This window comes from Tamandua tetradactyla, chromosome 5 (assembly GCF_023851605.1).
Source record: "Tamandua tetradactyla isolate mTamTet1 chromosome 5, mTamTet1.pri, whole genome shotgun sequence".
Classification (NCBI taxonomy): domain Eukaryota; kingdom Metazoa; phylum Chordata; class Mammalia; order Pilosa; family Myrmecophagidae; genus Tamandua; species Tamandua tetradactyla.
Genome location: NC_135331.1, coordinates 177,976,842 through 177,985,101, shown reverse-complemented (window position 1 = coordinate 177,985,101; position 8,260 = coordinate 177,976,842).

The following is an 8,260-nucleotide window of genomic DNA, read 5'->3' as shown; positions in this document are numbered from 1 at the left end:
GCCAAAGAGTCCCTGAGAAAGGGCACCTCAGTTTCCCCAGGCTTTTCAGGGAGGTCTTCCTACAGAAGGCAGATCACAGCAAATCTTAAAAGAATCAGTTTTCTTAGCTCTGGCTTTGTTTCCTTCACTCTGGTAACTTTTGAACAGAAATAATAGAAAATTACCTCTCCTTCCCCCCCCCCAACCTGTTATGTGAGTACTCATGAGTACTTCATAATTGAAATTTATGGAAAAGTCATTAATGATGTCCCAATTATCAAAGTCAGTAGCTCTTTGAAGTCATCCTGTTTGATACGATTATCTGAATTATCTTCTTGAGACCATCCCCCAGCCCCCTTGCCTACAATGGCACTAGATTTTCCTAGACATGCTCCCACCTCTCCATTTTATCCGTTTCTGCTCCCCACCAAGTGGCTTATTCTGCTGTCCCTAAGACCATGCTCTTTCCCCCAGCACTGTAAGACTGACTCATACCCAGAATTCATGCCATCATGCTGATACCTCTCAGAACCTTAGCCTGACCTTCTCATAAGCCTCCAGCCCCATGTTTAGAGATGCCCAGGATATTTGCTCTGTGATGTTTCATCATCATTTGTAATCAGCCTTTCTGAAGCTTCGGCAGCAGCTCATGATGCACAAAACAGTATGGTGGAGGCAGAGTCTGCAGCTGGCTTCAGGGAACCCCTGCGTTCATCCAGGAGAAAGACGAGGGGGTGGGGGTTACTGACTGATTGAGGCATATGAAGGCTGGTAAGGCAGACCCTTCACAGGGTGTGTGGGTTTTGTTGATTTCCCAAACTGTATACCCGGTAGCAGTGGGCAGTAACTTAATCGTCGTCACTCTCGGCAATGGAGAGAAGAAAGGAATGTGAGGCTGGTGACTGGGTTCCTGGGTAGGAAGCTGAAGGATATGTAGATACATTTAGTATTTTCATATCTGCTTCCACGCATGGCCTTTGAGAACTCTTGCATGGTTATATTCCTCCCTTGCTTTATTCCAGAAAAGCCTGACAGAAAACAAAAATGATGGACTGGTTTCTGGTTTATCCTAGAATTATGATCTCCTGGGGAAGTATGAAAAGCATTATATGGAGACCATGACAATCTTCCCAGCCTATTCCATAGTGAAAAAACTCAAATTTGAGGTTTTAGGGGGAAAATATTCAGATGCAGTCAGAGCGTATAAAGGATAACAAATGTGACGAAAAGAAACACAATGCACAGTATTTCTCCAGAAAGCATGAAAAGGAGAGAGCAGCCATCATCATTATGTCCCAAACTATATATGCTAATTCATGGAGCACGAATACGAAGGGGATTTGAAAGTTATTCTTGGTAAGGGCTTCCTTAGTGATGAAGGGATGAAAGAAGGATGATAAGTTAATATGGCTACAAAAAGTTTTAACTTTTTTTTAGCAGGAACCTCAGAAAAATCCCAGTGAACGGGAGAGTCTCTCGAGCAATAATTTGTCCTTTTCAGGAGAACCAAGCTATCGCCAAGAAACTCCTTTCCTAAAACATAGATTTTATACTGAAACAAGGAGAAAAACAGGTTACATTTGCAAATTTCCTGATACAGACAGCCCTTAGTTTAGAAATTACAGGCTTACTTCGCATGTGTTGTGACAGAAATGACACACTGTTACTATAATTGTCTTAAATGCTAATTTATGAGTGGCCAGTTCCTGGAGTCCACAGTGTTTGTCAGAGGGGGCAGTTTTGCAGAAATGGCACTAGCGCTGTGCTGTGCAGCCACCGTCAGGTCTGCCTTGAAGAGCTTGGCTGATCCATCTCCCTGTGGATTTTCCCATCCCTGGCAGGGCCCTTGTACATGGGCCCAGAATCCCACCCACAGTGGAGGATTGGAAGCAAAAGAGTATCTTGAATGTTGCTTATAATTGTATTTTATAGGAAGGAAAGGGATTATGGCATCCTTTTACTGGTGTCCACATCTTGTCCTGACATTTCCATCTCATTGCAATACACAGAACCAAATTAATGCCTGGCTTAATTCGTTTTTTTTAAACTTTGAAATTTTATTTTAATATTTCGTACTTATGGAAAATATGATGCATATTAAAAAGTAGACAGAATAGGATAATTTATGCTTATATACTAATTATCTCATTTCAACCATTAGGTCAAGACCAATCATAATATATATTGACACTTGTTTCTCTCATTATTTTAAAGTAAATCTCAGACATCATACCTGTGGTAGTTAGATTCAGTTGCCAACTTGGTCAGGTGAACGTGCCTATTTCTGTTGCTGTGGACATGAGCCAATGGTACATGAAGTTCATCTGTTTCTCATTACATCTGCAGTCAGCTAGGAGGCATGCCTGTTGCACTGAATGACGTTTGAATTAATTGGCTGGTGCTTAAATGAGAGAGCTGAACATAGCACAGCCCAAGCAGCTCAGCATACCTCATCTCAGCACTCACAACTCAGCCCAGGCCTTTGGAGATGCAGAAAGAAATCACCCCAGGGAAAGTTGTTGGAACCCAAAGGCCTGGAGAGAAGGCCAGTAGAGACCATCCTGTGCCTTGCATGTAAGAAAGAACCTCAGATGAAAGTTAGCTGCCTTTCCTCTGAAAGAACTCTAACAAAATAAATCCCCTTTTATTAAAAGCCAATCTGTCTCTGGTGTGTTGCATTCCAGCAGCTAGCAAACTAGAACAGATTTGGTACCAGACAGTGGTGTGCTGCTGCAGTTTGCAAATACCAGATATGTTGAAATGGTTTTTTAGGTGGCTATGGGGAAGATTTTGGAGGAACTGTGAAGAGAATGATGAAGAAGTCCTGGAGTGCTTGAAGAGACTTGGTATAAATGGAACCACTGCCAGTCTGGACAAAGGGGGACACAAAGGGACAAATTGGAGTTTGCAGAGTAAGAACCATGGAAGCTCGGGTCTGAAGCCAAGAAACCTTGGCCAGGAGAGTGGACCCACCCATATACATGGAGAGGGTGAGTTTACCCTGAAGGGTGAGGATGTCTCCCATCTTGTTGCAGTGAAAGAGTCATGCAGCCTCAGGCCTTGGAGAAGGTACAGCACGCTCCTTGGGGGACTGGGGAGAGCCTGGCTGCCACCACATGGAGGGGTTGAGTGTGTGCCCCGGAAATGGCAGAGAGCCCAGGGATGGCCCTGATGTCTGGAGAAAGTGGAGCCGAGATAAAGGTGGTCTCCACAATGTTCCCCGAGGTTGATTTGGAAAGAGGCGGGCCATTGCATAGGCCCTTGGAAAAGGTGGGACTGCCACTTTCTAAAACCGAAGGATAAATGACTTTCAGACTTTGAAATCCCATGGTGCTTGCCCTGCAGGTTTTATATCTGTGTTTCTTCCAATTTCTCCTTATGGAAATGAAAACCTGTATCTTGTGACTGTCCCTCCTTTGCATATTGACACCAGATAACTTGTTTTGAGATTCACAGGTCTACAGCCAGAACAGAATTTTTTGCACCTTAAAATTGTTTAAGGTGATGAGAGTAGTTGCCAAGTCGACAAGGGGTGGACATGTGGTAGTTAGATTCAGTTGTCAACTTGGCCAGGTAAAGGCACCTAGTTTTGTTGCTGTAGACATGAGCCAATGGTACATGAACCTCAACTGTTGCTCATTACATCTGCAGTAGGCTAGGAGGTGTGCCTGCTGCAATGAATGACATCTGACTTAATTGGCTTATGCTTAAATGAGAGAGCACAACATAGCACAGCCCAAGCAGCTCGGCATACCTCATCTTAGCACTCGCAGCTCAGCCCAGGCCTTTGGAGATTCAGAAGGAAATCACCCCAGGGAAAGTTGTTGGAACCCAAAGGCCTGGAGAGAAGGGCAGCAGAGACCATCCTGTGCCTTCCTGCGTAAGAAAGAACCTCAGTGGAAAGTTAGCTGCCTTTCCTCTGAAGAGCTAACAAAATAAATCCCCTTTTATTAAAAGCCAATCTGTCTCTGGTGTGTAGCATTCCAGCAGCTAGCAAACTAGAACAATACCATTTTAGCCATATTGCATTATGTACTTCTAAAAGTTAATAATTCTTTTTAGCCTAACCAGTGTCTTAAAATCTTCCTGACTTAAATGAAAATCCAATTCAGATTTTCAACTGTCTCAAAACAGTTTTTGTGCCACTTTACTTTGAATCAGGATGCAAATAAGTTCACACACTGCAACTGGTTGAAAGACCTTTCAGCTTTTTTTTTCATCACATAGCTGTGTATTTATCATCACAATTGACTTTTCTTTTTGTGAAAAATATCATATAAACAAAAAAGCAGCAAATTTCAAAGCATATCATAACACTTAGTTGTAGAACAGATTTCAGAGTTTGGTATGGGTTATAATGCCACAATATTAAATTTTTACTTCTAGCTGCTCTAAGATATGGGACATAAAAGAAATATCATTATAATGATTCAGCAATCATACTCATTTGTTAAACCCTACCTTCTCTGTATAATTCCACCATCACCTTTGATCTTTCTCTTACTCTTTAGGGGTATTTGGGCAATGCTCATTCTAACTTTCTCATATTGAAAGAGGCTGTCGATAATATGGAATAAGGGGTTGGAACTAGCTGATGTTCTGGAGAGGCTGGTCCCTCTAGGTTTCAGGACTCATCTGGTCCAGGAACCCATCTGGAGGTTATAGGTTTCTGGAAAGTTGCCCTAGTGCATGGAACCTTTGCAGAATCTTATATAATGCCCTAGATGTTCTTTAGAATTGGCAAGAATGATTTTCATTAGGGATTGGGAAGTAATTGTAGGTAGCAATGTCTAACTGAAGCTTGCATAAGAGTGACATCCAGAGTAGCCTCTCAGACTCTATTTGAACTCTCTCAACCACTGATAACTTATTTGTTACACTTCTTTCCCCCTTTATGGTCAGGGTGGCATTATTGACCCCACAGTGCCAGGGCCAATTGCCAGGCTTATTTCTAAGGCTTACAATAGTCTTTAAGAGTTAATACATAACCAATATTGAATGAAGCAGGACCTAGCTTCTTGAAATACATTTTGAAATTGTTAATTTGAGAAATGAAATAAGAGTTTTTGGATTTGGGGGAATTGCTTGCAGGTGATAAATAGGTGAACCCACATTGTTCTAGTTTGCTAGCTGCCAGAATACAGTATATCAGAAATGGAATGGCTTTTAAAAGGAGAAATTTATTAAATTGCAAGTTTACAGTTCTATGGCCATGAAAATGTCCCAATTAAAGCAAGTCTATAAAAATGTCCAAATTAAGGCACCAATCAAAGGTTACCTTCACTCAACAAAGGCTGATGAAGTTCAGGGTTTCTGTTTCAACTGGAAAGACACATGGCCAACATGGCGACATCTGCTAGCTTTCTCACCAGGCTTCTTCTTGTTTCAAGAAGCTCCCAGGGGGCGTTTTCTTTCTTCAGCTTCAAAGGTCTCTGGCTACCTGGGCACTCATGGTTCTCGTGGCTCTCTGGCTTTCTCCAAAATGTTTCCCTCTTTCAAAGGGCTCCAGTAAACAACCCCACCATGAATGGGTAGAGACACAACTCCATGGAAGCCATCTAATCAAAAGTTACCACCCACAATTGGGCAGGTCACATCTCCATGGGAACAATTAAAAAGCTCTCAGCCAGCAGTAGTGAATGAGGATTAAAGGACATGGTTTTTCTGGGGTCCACCACAGATTCAAACCAGCACACACATTGACAGAAATTCCTAGATCAGTGCTTCTCAAAGTGTGGTCTCCAAACCAGCAGCATCTGCATCTCCTGGGAACTTGTTAGAACGGGAGATTCTCTAGCCCTACCCCAGATCTACTGAATCAGAGGTGGTGGTGGTGTGTGCGTGTATGTGTGTGTGTGTGTGCGTCCACATGTGCACATGTGCAGGAAGGCAGAGCAATCTGTTTTCAGGTGATTCTGATGCCATTAAAGAGGTCAGTTGCTTCTGGGGCATCTCTCTTGTTTTTAAGTAAAATCGCACAGTTGAGAGAAGCAGAGACTTCCTTGCCAATACGTCTGCTTTCTTACACTGTTAGTAACATACTTCGCACTCTCCGAATTGAGACCAGCCTTCCCCAGGGTGCCACAACTGGAACATTCCAGTTAAAATACCATATGACACTTGGAGGTTGGAATCTCCTTCTCCCCACCATGTTTCTCTTTTCCCAACCTCTGCCCTGCCAAAGAGGAAAAAACCATTTATTCTGATTTCATGGAAATAAATGACAGAAGAGAAACAAATGTATAATATTTGACTATCATTGTCCATAGCTTATAGATGATTCAAGATGTAAAAGTTCGCAGTGCCTGAGGATCGGGTTATTTGAGAGCTTTCGATTAAACAAGAGCCTTTCACCTCCAAATCCTCATTTAGAATCTAGACACGGAGAACGACAAAGTGCTGTAAACTCCTGACCCCGCGGATTTGTTCCAGTTCTAAAGGTATGGTGAGTCTAAGATTCTGCTGCTGGTTCATGTATTTCGTGGGACAGAATTTATGCATGCCGTTTAGGAAGCTATTACGGTAGTCCGAAAGCTGGGTCATATTCTCCTGTCTCGGACAGTGACAGATCTGAATGAATATGACTAAATGTTGAAAGAGACGCTGCAAAGATTCATAATTTATTCACGCAGACACCTTAGATGCCCACGGAGAACGTTCAGAGAAATGAGTCTTCATCAGCAAAAATCAATGCACAGAAAGCCCTTCCCTTCAAAAAAATAACCTCATAAAATTCAGACTCATCAACGTTCCCTAGTAAGCTGGAGAATATTTGGAGCTTATCTGTTTTCTTTTATGGTTTAATCTAGGGGCTTCCAGTGTGGATGTACAAGCACCCAGAGGCTACTTCAGACAAGCCATTGAGGCATATAGAAAGAAAACACTATATCTATGTTCAATTTTTAACTACAATCAAGAAAGATATACTCTTTACTAGTATTTAACATTCAAAATGATCTGCACACCCTCACTCAGTCCATAAGTTAAATTAGGTATGCAAAGCATTCTGAGGGAAGGGTGAAAGTTCCACCAGTGGAAGGGTTCTGGTAGAGCTTTATCCTTTTTTTGAGTTGGGTTGTTTGTCTCCTTATTATTTTGTTTTGAAAGGCATTTATATATTCTGGATTCGAATTCTTTATCAGATATGTGTTTTGTAAGTATTTTCTCTCAATTTATCATGTTATTATGTGAAGCTTTTATTTTCATGCATATTATCTAGGGCATATACTATTTATTAAGAATATGATACACTATATTTGCCCTTCCTAGAGACTTGTCTCCCCTTATCCCATGCCCGCTCCAGTCTTCCTTTCTCTCTCTTTATTCCTCTAATAGTTAAAGTTCCTTCCAATTGGCTTTCTTTTCTATTTGCCACTCTAGGTTTCTTATTTCCCTTTGTGGCAGGTGGTTTAGAGACCGAAAGTCATGAGACTGTATAAGCGTAGGTTGGGGATATTCATTTTAATTGTATCCAATTGATAACTTCATACAGACTGAAAACATTTTTAAATATTTTAATTGTTTATCGTTAAGTGATTCTAGACATCTAGAGGCAGGACAACATCTGAATGCAGAGTTGGGGATTTTTGTCTGTCTTCATTTATTCCCAAACTAAGTCAGTTTGCTGAAACTTGTCCCTCCTCTTTTCTCAGAAAATAAATGGTACAACCATGAAGCATTTGACATGGCTCAAAACCTGGGAATTATTCTAGACTTCTTCTCCCACTTCTGATTAGTCACCGCATCCATTCAATCATGCCTCCTAAATATTTCCAGATCTTTCCTCTCTCTTTCAGACTTTGTACCATTGTCCTATCTGAGATCCCTTTTATTGATTGCCTGCTCCAGGGGTTCTCAAAATTTGATTCGACCAGAATCACTTTGAGGCTTTGTTAAAACAGATTTTTTGTGCCCAGGTCCCAGAGTTTTTGATTTGGTAGATCTGAGGGTGGGGCCAGTGAAGTTACCTTTCTATGAAGTTTTCAGGTGATGTTGAACTTGCTGTCCAGCAGCCACCTTTTGAGAGACACTGGCCTAGACTATTTCAAAAGGTTTATACATACTAACCTGAAGGGAGGTGCAATTATTTAAATAAAATCCAGCTTCTTACCAATATCTAATCCATGCCACATTTACAAAGAATTAAAATGGGGCAGGCACTGTGCTAAGTAATAAAGGGGATTCAGGGATGAACAAGCCATTTCATTACCTCAAAGTGTGTACTATCTAATGGAGATGCCGTGGAATAGTGGGTGGCAGCAGGGCCAGCAGCACTAAGCAA